Raw genomic sequence first — 15,584 nt, 5'->3', positions numbered from 1 at the left:
CCCTCGTTTACTACTTTTATGATGAATTTGGTCCAAACAACTTCATAATCCGTTAGAGTAAAGTTCATCGTGTTTGAAAAAAGGTACTTCATGATGAACAAATTGAAAAAATCGTCAAATTAGTCAATACCGTGTATGCACCAAACTTTGCGCAGTTAAGAAAAATCAAATTTCTAATCGTTATAAAAAATACAAATAAACAAATAATATCATGAAGAACATGCTCAGACGATAGACTAAAGACCCTTCTTTGAGTCTGCAATATTTAAAAAATCATAATATGAACCAAAAAATACTTAAAATAGAAAAACTATTTCATTGCCTTGTTCCTAACTTTGCGCACAAAATCTTCGATTGTTCCTAACTTTGCGCATGGTGTACCTAACTTTACGCATGCTATGGATTGCTTGAAAAAGTAATCAAAAATACTATTATTTAATGTTTCCCCATTGAACTAAAGGTATTCAGGTAGTGTGCTCTTAACTGATCTTTGTTGAAATACTTTGTCCTACGAGACAGGGGTGACGGAGGCCTCCGGCAGTTCTTGAATTCCTCTGCGGTTCGTACTAGGCACCTACCCTGTGAACAATCCAAAATTTATGAGGGGTTTTCCAGTGGGTAGAGATCAAAGGTAAAAGCTTCCTGATAAATGGAGTGATCGTTACGGATAGGAACAATAAGGGATCATTTAAATATGACGTCCATCTTTGGTGGGAGGGGGGTGGGGTTGGAGTTGTCTGAAAAAGTGTGATATGCCATGTATTAGGTATAGGTACTATGAAGCGTGACGGGGTAACCCGGGGGAGGATGGGATTCTAAAATTCAAAATAAATGGTGGACGTCATATTTGAATCGTCCCTAACATTGACCGCCGGAAAAGTCAAATGAAGGACTATTCACAAATCACGTAACATTGTAGACAGATCAAGAGTGCCTGCCGTAGTGCTACGGTTCATACAATTTTCTACTAATTTCTTCTTCTTTTTTTTTTTTTTTGAAGAGTGACCAGGTGGAGCTGCAGGACAGCTGATAGCAAAGCCTGGACCCTTTCCCAACTTTCCCCCTACTAGGACCAATACTCACGATAGACTAGACGATGTCGTCAACTTGAGCAAAGTGTGTAGTAATTAGCATTGGGTCGTAGTAGTTTTTTAAAAATACTGTTTTTAACTTTTCCCATCGCACTAGTGCTTTGATCGAATGGAAGCTCCAAAAATGATTTGATAATTGAACAATATTTCAATAATCGAAAATCTCCGAGGCCACTGGACAACATTCAGAGATAAAAAAAAGGTGTCTATGTCTATGTTAACGCCTTCAGAGTACTATTCTTAAAAAATATACAATGAGCAAAAAAAAATGTGTCGTAGCTAATTTTTAAAGATTTGATATTTCTGAAAATTATTCGAAGACAGCTACCAGAGCTAGCGTTTTTAGCCGATATGGGCAACTAGTTTTTCTGACAGCTTCCCTAAACAATAATCAGATAATATCCTCAGTTCAGGCCAAACATTTCAATAGGTCCTATCTGCATTTGAGAGGCTCTCTTTGTTCATTTTCTCTTTCAACTATAGCAATGTAATGGTACACTTTTCAACTACTTTTGCAGTACAAATCTAAAGACGATTGTTTTGACCATCGTTAAATGCAGAGAGACAATCATAATACAAATAAACAGCTAAGATGTTAACGAAAGAGAGGGAAACCAAAGAGAGCCTCTCTTCTGCAGATAGGACCTTTAGACATGTTTGGCCTGAGTTATTTTATAATACATTCTGAAAATTATTTCAAGCTGATTACTAATAGTGTCAATAACCGATGTTAGTCATTGACAGCACCAGCATCATCCCCAAATAACTCTCATATTAGCGTAAGATAACACTTTTTGAGCTTCCATTCGATATTGTAAAGAAATTTGTCAAAGCCTATTTGTCAAAATATAGTCAATAATGTATCAAATTGTGTTTCTAATTTCGCTAGTCGTCTTCTGCATATCTGTTATCATCTCAGTCCAAAATAATATTATATCCATCGTAACCCTTTACAATGTCAACCGTCCTAAGTCCTAACTAAATTCCTGCTTTTTTTGATCAGTCAAATAATACCGTCTAATATATAAAAACAAAAAAGTTCAGTCAACTGATTTTTGTCAAAGATAAAAATGGTAATGATTATTTGTCAACTTTTATAAATTCACAAAACCCATAAAAATAAGAAATACAAATATAAACTCCTATAATCAACAGTTTTATCTTTACCTAATCAGTCCATAATTTTCTAATTGTAATGAAACTAATCTGTAAGGCTGTAAGTCAACTTATCCTAGCGTCCCCTGTCATGTGTACTAACGAATTCAAGTAACGAATGATGAGTGTAACGCAGAGACCTCCTCTACCCACTCTTGCGTTACGTTAATTTTAACAATTATTGTTAAATTTGAGTAAATTCAAAGAATGCAAAGATTAGGTCTATGCAAGCTGAATTATAATTTGTTTTTGACTTGTGATAAATGCACGACGGATACTCCTTTGGTTCCCATTAGCACTTACGGCGATTCCTTCACTTGCGCTCAACTCGTAAACTAGATATATCTAGCTCAAAGTCCAAGCGGTGGTGAATGAACTGGCGCTAAAGTGCTAATGGGTTAAGCCCTCCCATCGCGTCAAGATCGAATATCCAGGGGGAGGGAATTTTCTACTAATTTCCATACAAAATTTGCTACATGGTGGAGGCAGGCCTGAAATTGTCAATACAATTGTTACATAATATTTAAATGGTTCATAAGTCATGTATTCACGTTCATCATGCATTTACTGAAAGTGAACACAGTGCAAATATTGATTCCAAACATTGCGCACCACTATTTACTAGTTAAATTGAAAAAAATATCACGAACTGTGATTGATATTACTAGAATATCACCTTTTTTGTCAATTGGTGGGGCTGGCTCACCGACACTTCCGGTCCGCTTTAGTGCTTTATGCATCATTGTGGCCAGGTGTTGCTCTAGTTTTTCCAACTGTATTGTAAAGCATGAGCGGTGATCCTTGGCATTCTTGTGTAAATTGGGGTAGGTACTCGAAATGTTGATCGATCACCGATTATTGCTGGCAGATGCAGTGGAAAGTTTGTCTTAATACGTATCAATCGTCTCTGACAAACGAGAAAAACTGACTTCACTGATTACCTGTCTCTGAGCCAAATTTGGTATAGAGTCTTCAGTCTCCGATTAATCGCTTCATGTTTGATGGAGGTTTTTAATCCAATGGGTTACATAGCCGCTATCCGAATGAAGAGAGTAATGTTCCGCGTAATATATCACAAATCGAAAGAGGTACGGTACATTACGTGGAGCGGATATACTGAATTGGGTACCAGACCAAGTCCCTGCTGGGTGGCGCTAAATAGGTGAGCCATAGACAATAGAATCGTCAATGTCGTAGGGCATAGTATGTGACTATTGTCGAAACAACACTATTTTTGATCATTGTCCAACTAAGCGCATAACTATGTTAGGGTCAAGATTAGGACTATTGTTGGTCATTGTCCACTAAGCGCATAACTATGTTAGGGTCAAGATTTGGATGAAATCATTGGTAAAATATAATAACACTTTTTAGTTTGTGTAGTTAGTTGAACTAGTGTTAACTTTTTATTGGGACATTTTCTGTAGGTTTATTCTGGATTACAATGCATTAGCTGCCCTTTAACTGAATTATTTTATAACAGTAAACAACATTATTCCTTCTTGATAAAAGATGTATGGACATAGAATTGCCAAACTATGCATCTGATCAGATATTTTTCCGGTATTAAATTTGGGGTAGAGAGTTAAACACCTAAAACGGAAAATAGTTTTTCAATGTCAGACAAACATCACATAAACACCGCTACCAATGTACCAAACCTTCTCTACTGTCTTCTCATTTCGCCGCTTCCTATCCTCAATTGAACTTATCTGACACTAGTTAGGACTGTCTGTGGGAGATCAGGGTTTCTAATTCTGTGTAGGACTTGTTAAAACGGGATGCCTGATATGTACTGCGGACAAATGGGCTGGAAGTACTGAGCAATCACAATTACTGTCGTACTAATCATATTAAATGCATGCTTTTCTACTTACATCCCGAACGTCGCCAACCGGCAAAGAGGACATGATGAAAAAACGCGAGATGGCCCTAACAAAAGCGATGAAAATGGTGCAACGATATGGAAACAAAATAGATGAGAAATTATCGTCCAAATCATAATCTATGAACATATCGCTAATGTTCTTTATCATTCTTTCTTTTTCTCGTTTCAGCAACAAAATCGAAACCTCTCTACTATCTCTTCATTTTCTACCTCTTCCCATCCTATTCCCATATCTTCCTATATCCTCTACCCCATCTATTTAATGTATCTGACACTTGTTGGGACTGGTAACGCCAGCGCCTGCCTGTGGAAGATCCCGGTGTGCTAATTCGGTGTAGGACATGTTAACGGGGGAGGCTTAGTAGGTCCACATCTGCCTACAAGCAGATGGGCTGGCAGTTGTCGGCCTGGGTGTGGACTGAGCAATTACAATTACAATTACAATATCACCTTTTTTGTCAATTAACTGCAAAATTAATCATCGTTGCACAGTTTTATCGAGGAAAATGTTGATTTTTAGTATAGTTACTTCTTGGTAGCCGTGTTGAGGCGAGGCAAATTTTGACGTTTTTGTGTATTTTTTGTTTATTATTCAACATAAACAAAGATTTTATGGTAATATAATTTTCGTCAAATAATGTTTATGTTTACACAATGCTAGTGCAATGATTAAACTGGGACTTCCGGTGAAACCTTCAAGTGTGACGCCATATTAAATTTTGAGAGAGTGTGAAAATTCTACTTTTTGTGGTGAAATAACTGTCGAAAAATAAATTTATCTCGATAAAAACTCTAAATAGTGAAGTGTTTTTTCGATTAAGTAGTTAAAAAGTTCTTTCTTCTGCTCGATCGTCGAAAAACTACCGTTTTATTCTGCACGTGGAAGAAGTCGGCAAAATGGGAAAGCCGCCGGACGGCGGAAAGACGTACCAAGTGTACGAGTATGAAATGTCGGACTCAGCCCCTATCGTGTCATAGTACAACTGCTGGATGACAAAGATGGCTCCATCCGAATCAACAAACTATCTTTTGGCCAACTGATGACGAAGTCGGATCTGTATCGTCAAAACGTCACGAACATCCGGGCGTTAGGAAGGTTCAAGTTGATTGTCTTCATGAAAACCCCCCAGGCGGCAAACCAGCTGCAGAGAGACCCATCTTTGAAGGAGCGCAACTACAGAGCATACGTCCCACGAAGCTTCGTGTCCGTTTTCGGTGTGGTTGCCGGTGTCCCGGTCGACATGGAGATGGATGAAATACGAGAAAGTATCACCAGCACGTGCCCCATCCTGAGCATCAATCGACTACATCGATACGAAGGAGCGAGAAAAATCCCAACATCGCGTATTGGAATCATCTTCCGTGCGAGCCAGCTGCCGAGAGAGGTACGAATGTTCTGCTGCATCAACACCGTCCGACCGTTCATCAACCGACCGGTATTGTGTCTCAACTGCTTGAGATACAATCACAAAACTGAGAACTGCAAATCGAGGAAGCGATGCCCAAACTGTGCGGCAATGCACGAGTGCATGGAGACAGGTGAATGCCAGAACCCGAGGAAATGCTTCTACTGTAAATCGGAACACCGCACATCGGACGAGGATTGTCCGGAGAGAACCCGTCAGCGAAACATAAAAACAATCATGGCACGCACCACCCTCACCTACATGGAGGCCAAAGAGCAGAATCCTGTCCTGACACAAAACCGCTACGACATGCTGACAGACAACGAAGAATTTCCAGCTTTGCCGAATACGTACTCGGACATGGCAGCGGGAGACTACACAGTCAAACCAGCTTTCAAACCCAAGGCCCCACGAACCAAGCGCCCGATTGAAGATGTAGTCATCGCGGATCAGGTCGAAGTTTTTGTGGACAAGAAGAAGAAGGCACCCAGAGGGGGGAGAGCGTAACGGAGTTGCGCTTTTCAACAAGTTCCGAGTTACAAACTACGAAAGGTGGGCACAGCGAATGGCAGAACAGCGATCGCAGGAAATCAACCAAGAGTTGGCAACCGACGAACGTGCGAGCACCAGCGGAACGGAGAGCGCGTCCAGAAGCCTGGGCGCCGTGCCACGGTACAGCAACAACGAAACAAAGAAGAACGGAAGAACGCGCAGCAGGAGCAAGCACAGGGATGAGCAGAACGAATCAGGTAAACCGTAAGTAGATGTCAGAAAATGTAGTCAGATTTTTACAGCTAAATATACAAAGTTTAGAAAAACATAAGGAAGAGCTTACGAGAGTGTTAATGAAAGAGGGCTATGACATAGCCCTCATTTCCGAATGTTGGAGCAAAATTGAGCATGAGCAAAAGAAATACAAAATACCAGGGTTTTTTACTTTCCTAAATTCGAGACATGACGGATATGGAGGTTCGGGAATAATCATAAATAAGAAGATTAAGTCTAGAGAAGTTCAGCTGCCGGATTTTCCTAAAATCCAGGCGGTTGGCCGCCATATTGTGGCCGAAGACATTTTGGTCATATCGCTGTACGTGTCGCCGAGTATATCTGTTTCAGAATTTGAAAACGAATTGGAGGAAATTTGTCGCATAGCAACTGGGTTCCGGAAGGTGATCATTGGAGGCGACTTTAATGCGCACCACTATTCTTGGGATCCACGACACTCGGATGGGAAAGGCGCTATTCTGTATGACCTGGTGAACGACGCGAATCTCGTGATTATGAACAATGGACAACCGACCTACATTCCGGTAGACGTGAGCAAGAATCCCTCAGCCATAGACCTGGTGATCGTGTCAAGCTCGATTCTTTTGGATTGAGCTTGAGCTTGAGCTTGATTGACCGCCCGTGGATGCTACTCCAGTATCGCCAGACCAACTACACTCACACAAGGACCAATGAGATAACTGCCGGGGACTAGCGGGCATCTTCAGTGTGTGAGCGTTGGTGATCTTCTATTTTTAGGCGACAATGGCGCCTGCCACGTCAGGTTGCAGGTCAATGTGGGGAAGGGGTAAGGAAGTGATGATTGCAATCGTTTGTATCCACATCTGGCCGAATATACCTCTGCGCCAGCACAAATTCATGCGGATGTTGGAGTGTTGGTGGGAATTGGTTGGCAGAAGGTTCACACATTGGTGTGTGGATACCAGGGGAAGGTGATAGAATTGTGTGTTTTTATTATTTTGAAGATGTGCGGCACAGTTCGCTTGATTGCATAACTTGTAGGCGTTTTCTAATAGGATTGTGACACTGTGCTGTGAAAGTTTGGAAGGAAGGGAAACGGCTTTTCAACCCGTTTCTGTTCTAGCGACGGCTATGAACATGTTTATATACATAAGTTGTACATGTAGAGAGCAGAGAAAGTATATAGAAAGATACAAAGTAGGAGGAAAGGGACGGGCCAGGGATTGAACCCAGGACCTTCTGCATATAAATCAGAAGCGGTAGCCACTAGACCACCAAGCTCGATTCTTTTGGATTCGACGACAAACATCCTCGACTACGGAATCGGAAGTCATCATCTGGCGCTGGAAACGGTAATACAGGTTGCCTGTTCACAGAAATCCAAGTTTTTCATCAACAAGAAAAAAGTCTTTGAGCGAGTCCAAAACATCCATGAAGAAGATGTCATCACGATGGCGCAGCTACAGAGGGAAACCAGAAACATCTTGAAGCAGTCAAAGCAGAAGAACAAACACTCGCCAAAGTTCTGGTGGTCTGAGGAAGTTGAGCAGGCATGGGAAGAAAAACGAGCGGCTAGATCCTTGTACAATAGAACCGGAGGCATTAGGGAGCTTTTGGATTTTAACAAGAAAGAGGCTACTTTTCTTAGGAAGAAGAAGGAATCATCTAGAGCGAAATTTCAGGATTTTGTTCCTAGCTTTGATCCACAGACACCTGCTGCAGTTATATGGAACAGTCTGAGGAAGCTGACAGGTGGTAAGAGAAAGGTAGAAAATGTTCTTGTTCATGTAGACAAACATTTAGCGAACGATTTCTTGAATAAGCATTTTCCGATCGAACCATACCAGGAAGACCCATATGTACGACCTGCTAATTACGACATCTTGACGGTGGATTTTTGGCTGAGCCACATCGCCAAGAAGACTAGAGGGAAAACACGCTTGTCAGCCCCAGGACCTGATGGAGTTTCTTATCAAATTCTCGAAAGGCTACAACCGGCGGTCAGGGATAACATAATACGAGACTTGAACCTGATTTGGCGAACTAACAGGATTCCTATCGATCTGAAAACGATCAAGGTGGTTGCAATTCATAAGGCCGGCAAAAACCTTGAGACGGTAGAGGGCACCCGCCCTATTTCGCTCGTGAACTGTGGATTGAAGGTTCTAAAGTCCTGGAAGAAAGGAATAGGGTAAGAAATCAAACTTTGAACTAGTCAAATTGTAATCTTAATTTGAACCATTTCGAAATTCATTAAAACGACGTATTTTTTAGGCAAATATTGTCCCGAAAAAGATGGTAAACATCTTCCCGTAATATAACCTGATAACATGAACTTTAAAAGCATTAAAAAATGCGTTTTTGTCATGGAAAACAGGCAATTAAAAAATCACTGAGATTCCACCCATTTCCCCCCAGAGAAAGCACATTTTCGGTGCACTCGTACAGCTCATGTATTGTATCACACGCAATAAGTGAACACGTCAAATGAAAGCTTATTTATCGTAGAACCGACCAACCGAATAATATTCCGCATTATTTGTCATAAAATTATCAAATTTAAGTAATTCTTACTTGGAGAATCTTATCTTGAATTGAACCATTTGAAATCTAGATTTGAACTAGTGAATGGGGGCGAGCTTCCAGTGTTGGCCTGCAGACTGCGCTAGTGGTTGCTTTGTTTACTCTTGGGCGATGGAAAATTCCAAATTTAGTTTTCGAATTCCTGAAGGATTCCGAACATTCTGAGCTGAAATTCCACTGCCTAATGAAAAAGAGTTATGAGAATTAGCAGATCCATGTGATTTTTAGTTGTTTAGCATGAAATTGGCTGTTGCGGGAATTGCTCGAGCTGCTGCCGCCACTAGTTCAAATCTAGATTAAAATTGGTTCAAATTATGATTACGATGGTTCAAATTAAGATTAAAATCACTATTGACAAATAATTGAATTTCTCAATGAAATTTGGTGCAAATGTTAACTTTTTGCCACTTTACGGAAAGCTAATACCCGTGGCTTTCATATACGTGAGACCTTACCGTAGTAAATTATTTCCATGTGGATGAAAAAATCGATCAAAAGTGCCGCTGCTTCAGAAAGCCGCATTTTGGTTCAATTCATGATTACCTACCCTATCCTTTCTGATTTATCCTTTGGTTTCAGAAAACGAATGTCGACTATCACATGTTTGGAGTCACTAACCGCAAATCAAAAGAAGTAACCGAATAGCAGCCGTGGTTTTCGTGGACCTTTCAAATGCTTTCAACTGTGTCAAGGTTGATTGTCTAGAGAAAACACTGCTAGATCTCAACATTCCTGTAGAGATTACTAGCTGGTTTGTGTCGTTATTGACAAACCGAAAGATTGAGCTTCATGTTGCAGGTGAAACAATGACTCGTTTCGTCACTCAAGGATTGCCACAGGGGGATGTTTGCTCGCCAACGTTGTTCAATGTATACACTACGGTACTACATACCATCAAAGTTGAAGGTGTGGTACTCGTACAGTACGCCGACGACTTCGCTATCATCATTGAAGGCGGTAGCAGAGAGCAAGTCGCAGCCAGAGGACAGATTTTTCTAAACGAGTTCAAGCGTAAAACAGAAGAACTGAACCTTACCATGAATCCGCAGAAAACAAAGGTGATGCTATTCAAAAACAGCCCTAAAGAGTTGGAGATTCGTATCGATGGAAATAAACTGGAAAACGTTCGGATTCACAGGTACCTGGGATTGATCGTCGACAGGTCACTTGGGTATGGTGCTCATCTGAGGGATCTTGTTCAGCGGTTAGCAGAGCGGCAAAACATGATTAGAGTCATCAGCGGAACTAAATACGGAGCACACCTACAAACACTGGGCATGGCATACAACGCACTATTCAGAAGTTGCATGGACTACGCTTCAACTATCTACGGTTCGGCTTGTAAATCAAATCTTGGAAAGATTGATGTTCTGAACAACCAGTGTCTTCGAAAAGTTACCGGGTGCACAAAGACAACCCCGATCAACACTTTGTATGCAATCGCAGGACAGCTTCCGCTAGAGTTCCGACGTTTGCTAAATGTTGGAAAGCAATTAGCCAAACATTACCACCGAAATTCAGTCGTGAAACAACAGCTTGACTTGGCAATGGAGCAGGATCAGAATCGCGAGAAAGACCGATGCAGTTTTATTGAACGGGTTGCCCTGGATCATGCGACGATACTGCAAGCCACATCCACTTCGCTCGTTTGTAAGAATCAGTGGGAAGATGTAACACAGCTCTGTCTACCAGACGGTCCATGGAGGAAGAAAACTACAAGCGAACGGGTATTGAAACAACTAACCTTGTCACTGATTCATGGTAAATACAACAGCCGGCGTATCATCTATACGGATGCCTCAAAAAACTGGAACTACTGTGGAATTGGCGTTTACGACTCGACAACGAATTTCCGAATCAGTCTGAAACTTGAGCGTAACGTGTGCATAATGTCTGCTGAATTGGAGGCTATCTGGGTGGCCCTCCAATATATTTGTGAATCTGGAATCACCAACGCCGTTATCATGTCTGACTCGAAGTCAGGCCTGGAGTTTATCAAGTCAAACGTTCAGGATCACTACAGAGACGAAATAGTAGAAAGGCTGCTGACCATGGCGTCGAAGACCCAAACGACTCTGCAATGGGTTCCGGGTCACATAGGCGCAGCCGGGAACGAGGCAGCTGACCAGTTGGCGAAAGCAGCTTTGGAAGTACAGGAACAACAATATATCTGCGACAACAAGGTTTTCGTTCATGATGTGGAGAACTACTTTCGTCGGGTGGCAGTGGAAGACGCACAGCAATGGTACCTCGAATATGCAGCAATAGATGGGAAAGGCCGCAAGTTTTTCCAACTCCAGAATACGATACCGTCTAAACCCTGGTACACTGGGAAATAGCTCACGAACTCGGAAACTCGCACGCTCAATCGCCTCCTCTCAGGTCACGATTACTCTGCTTATTGGCTAGCTAAAATGAAACTTCAATCAAACAGCGTTTGCGAAACTTGCAGCGTCGTAGAGAATGCAGAGCAGAGCACATAATTTTCTCCTGCACAAAATACGCACAGGCTAGGGGCTGTCCATAAACCACGTGGTCATTTTTTTTGGGACTTTTCAACCACCCCCCCCCCCCCCCCGCGTGGTCATTCGTCCATACAAATTTTTTTATTCGTCCATACAAAATGGTCTTTGGCCGAACCCCCCCCCCTCATGACCACGTGGTTTATGGACAGCCCCCTAGAGCCAAATACGGTCTGACACGGAGAAAAATCAACGCAGCTTGAAACAACCAAAATATTTGTTGCTCAATAAACTTAAAATTTTGTTGACATCAAGTAACATTTGATTAATTCAAAGTCACTAATTTGGTTGCCATCAATAATGTTGATTGGTTGTTTCTACCTTAAGCAAACAATATGAGTCATTTGTTGTTTCAAACCAAGTTTTTAGTTATCTTCAAGAAAACCGTAGTTTGTTTTTACCAAATGTCAGGTTCTTTAATTATTGATGTCAAACCAAGGAACAAACTAAAACTTCAGGATGATTCAACCAAATCAACCCATCGAGTTCAACTAAAATTTTGGTTGGAGGAAAAATGATGTCGGTTTTAGTTTGAAATTACCAAATTCTTAGATTGTTCGATTCTGTCATCGACAGCCCATCGCTGGCTCGGTGTTCAGTGCATAAACAACGCCATTTGCCTTAGATTGCATGAATTTGCCAACAACTCTTAAAACATTTTCGTACGCATCGGTTTCCAGGTAAGTTTTAACAATATTCATTCTCGGTCGTTGGTGACTCTCATTTTATAATCACCGTATAGTTTCAGTTTTCGCGGTACCGAGTGAAGCCACATAGGAATTCGTGCTGCTGTGGATCTAGAAACCAGAAAGTATTGCGAGGAGTCACGATATCGGTTTTATTCCTTGGTAAAGGTAAAGATAAATGAACAAATAACTGATTCTTTTTTAATCAAGCTTTTTTATTTACTGGCCCTCCTACAGAATGGCGAAAACTCCAATGGATTGGGCTTCCGTAGATCAGCATCGTTTTCAGCGAGGTTTTATTGAAAAACCAAGGAGGAAAAACCGACCAACGAATCCTTAAACAATTGCTACTGTAGCTAAACTGCATTTTATTATAATAATGTAGGATTATTTCCATTTGTGTTATATGTTTTGAGGTACATATTAAAATTATGTAAGCACATTCTTGCAGCATTTTTGTTTTTATGAAAAAAAAATGAAAAATACAGGTAAATAAACATCATATTTGCAACCAAAACTCAAGGTTGAATATACCAATAGATTTGTTTACATCAAACTAATAATTGGTAACTGCAAACAGTTCTTCTTAGTTTGAAATTACCAAGCATGTTTGTTGGCCTTGTTGCTGTCAAACCCAGCAACCAAAATTTTGGTTGCTTCAAGCTATGCTTTGTTATGTTCAACAGATTGCCTGAGGAAAAGACAAACTAAAATGTTAGCTTGTATTTACATACGTGCTTCGTTAACTTCCACCAAAATTATGTTTGTGCAAATTTCAACCTGTTATTTTAGTTCAAATGAACTAGGATTTGTTTGTATCTACTAATCTTTTTTCTCCGTGGAGTAACTATGGTAATATTTACCAAGTTTTCTCCGAAAACAACAACCTAGCACTTCTCCGTAATGTAGTAGCTTTCCTTAAAGAGATAAATAAACAAATCTAAATCTGACAGATCTGACAAAAACATCAATCTTACGGTTAACGTTCTGAGTATCTGAATGCACTGTCAAAAGTCACAAAAGTCGACGTGACTATAAACAAAAACAAACTGGCAATAGGCCTTTTCATGTGACAGTTCCGTGCATGCATTTGTTTACAAAGCTTGAACAACAGATGCTAACAAGAAAGTGTCATCTTCATAGAAGAACTGTCAAACGCCCGAAAAATCAGCTGATTTAAGACGTCAAATGAAAAGGCCCATATAGCTTTTTTGCTGTGCCATCCATCACCGCTCACTGCACGGAGAGACGAAACTACCCAAAAGTGAGTTCTTTCCACCCAACTTCGGGGTTGCGTGTGTCAAGCCAATTTTGAGTTGATGGAATCGATGTTTTTGTTGGGTTGTTTCCGCTTGCCTCCATGTGAAAAAAATACCTAATAAGTTTTTTCCACCCAACCGAAATTTTGACTAGGTTGTATTCACTCAAATTTGAGTACTGTGCTAGAAACTCAGTTTTGGCTTGACGCACGGAACTGCAAAAGTTGGGCTGTTTCTCTCTTCACTCTCTGACAACAACAGAAAGAGCGCATGAAAAGGGAGATGAAAAAGAACTCAAAATTGAGTTTAAAAGTACCTAATTTTGAGTTTTTTAGTTTCTCCGTGTGTGCCAACCAGCAAGTGAGCAAAAAGAACGAAGAAGAAGAAGATTAAACTGGTGAAAATGTTGACATTTAAATATTTTTTTAATTATTTTACAAGAATGCGCAAAGTTTGGACCTGCGCAAAGTTAGGTGCGCACACGGTAGCATGGATTTTTAGCATTTTCTTATAAGAAATCATCAGAATAAAATAAGGTTTTTATGTTAGAATCAAATTTTTACCATAATTCTGGATATCAGCCAACATTACTAGCTTACTACAAAGCATTTTAACTTACATTAGAAAATATTTTCTAACAACAAACATTAAAATTTAGTTTCGTACCTTTGAATTTCGCCCTAATTGCTTATCCTTTGACAGATACGTGTATTTCGACTACCAAGTTTACAAGTGGTAGTCGAAATACGAGTATCTGTCAAAGGATAAGCAATTAGGGCGGAATTAAAAGGTACGAAATTGATTACACTTATTCTGCTTAGAGGGTGCGAAAAGTCGGTACAAGATTAAAATTTATTCAATTTTAGTTATTTCCCTATAGTGTGGCAAGATGAGTACCCCTGATGGGAATATAGAAAATATTTTGAAATCCACTCAATAGTGTCAAACATAGGTTTCCGTATCCTCTGCAACTATTTGGTTGCGTAAATTTCTAAAAATAAGCCACTTAATAATCGTTTATTGTTTTTCGCGTGATTTTGTATAAAGTAAACCCGCATTTTTTAATAATCGAAAAAGAAACTCATAATTTTAGAACGTGATACCATAGCTATAAACAAGATAGATTATATCAATCACTGCATGATCTAGTTAAAATATTGGGATTTTAATTAAGTGCTCGTCTTACCCCGCAGCAAGTTCGATTTGATCATAAAACATCATTTTTGTTTAGTCAAATAAATCATCCTTATTGTGAATTTTGAACCCTGACATGTTTATGGGTGGTAGAAAACATGATATAGAAAATAACTACTGAGAGGAACTTTAAAAAATTGTGCTCACTTTCAATAAACTGAACGTGATCCTTAGGGTGCTCATTTTGCCGCGCCCTACCCTACCTAGTTTACTAATGTCTTTGAGTTTTTAATCTGCACTCCATAAAAATTTAGTGCCGCAACAAAATAATGTCAATATGGGTAAAACATTGTCTATGTCATCTGGAATAAAGTCATTTTGGCATATGGGGCTTTGGTATTTCTATCTAAAAGACCGTTTACTACAAGATTTCAGTTGTGAGATACCTTGGGCGTTAACGAGATAATTAGTTTAGCCGTTAGATTTCGAATGGGCAAATCAACTGACATGATTCTTCTCTATGTGGAAAAAGCTTATGAGTCCGTATGGCAAGATACTATCGTATACGAGCTCTCCGCTCGAACCTCCAACTCTACCTGGTCAAGATTGTGCAATCGTTCCTTTCTGATCGAACTTTCACGATTCCCATGAATGGCGAAAACTCCAGCACCCACAACATCCCTCCCCAGTCAACCAGTGATCGTATAAGATGTTGAATAAGATGATAAAGTGGAGGCGATATACGTACATTTTACATGCACGCATATGGCCTCCACTTTATCATCTTATGCAACATCCTATACGATTATTGGTTGTCTGGGTCTGGCGTGCCCCAAGGATCAGTCCTGAGTCCGATTCTCTACAACGTCCTCACTTCTGACGTACTCATGTTAGACTTTGGTAGTTCTCTGAACTAGTTCTGGTAGTTCTGGCGTCGAACAAAGATCCGCAAATAGTCATTAACTCACCTCCAAGCGGCGATGAACAATCTCCAGGACTTCCAACGGAAGTGGCGAATCAAATTGAACGCAGGAAAAACGCAGTCGGTTTTCTTCACGAGGAGGCGGTGCTGCTCGACACTTTACCTACAGGTCGATCACGGTCAATGGTCAG

At 40.3% G+C, this 15,584-nt stretch overlaps 2 protein-coding genes and 1 long non-coding RNA gene across 3 annotated transcripts in view; 2 read left to right on the top strand and 1 right to left on the bottom strand.

The window, feature by feature from the left end:
• LOC134284091 (uncharacterized) overlaps positions 1–15,584 on the bottom strand; it is a 225,861-nt gene that overhangs the window by 149,541 nt on the left and 60,736 nt on the right. The window lies entirely within an intron of this gene.
• The window catches only part of LOC109413065 (protein rotatin homolog), a 59,856-nt gene that overhangs the window by 38,847 nt on the left and 5,425 nt on the right, over positions 1–15,584 (top strand). The gene's annotated exons all lie outside the window — the stretch shown is intronic.
• On the top strand, positions 11,575–12,520 carry LOC115266589 (uncharacterized). The gene is made up of 3 exons (XR_003897318.2): positions 11,575–12,072; positions 12,135–12,246; positions 12,316–12,520. It is a non-coding gene; the product is annotated as an uncharacterized LOC115266589 (long non-coding RNA).

Source organism: Aedes albopictus, chromosome 3, assembly GCF_035046485.1.
Source record: "Aedes albopictus strain Foshan chromosome 3, AalbF5, whole genome shotgun sequence".
Lineage (NCBI taxonomy): Eukaryota > Metazoa > Arthropoda > Insecta > Diptera > Culicidae > Aedes > Aedes albopictus.
This window is presented reverse-complemented; position numbering and strand designations above follow the sequence as displayed.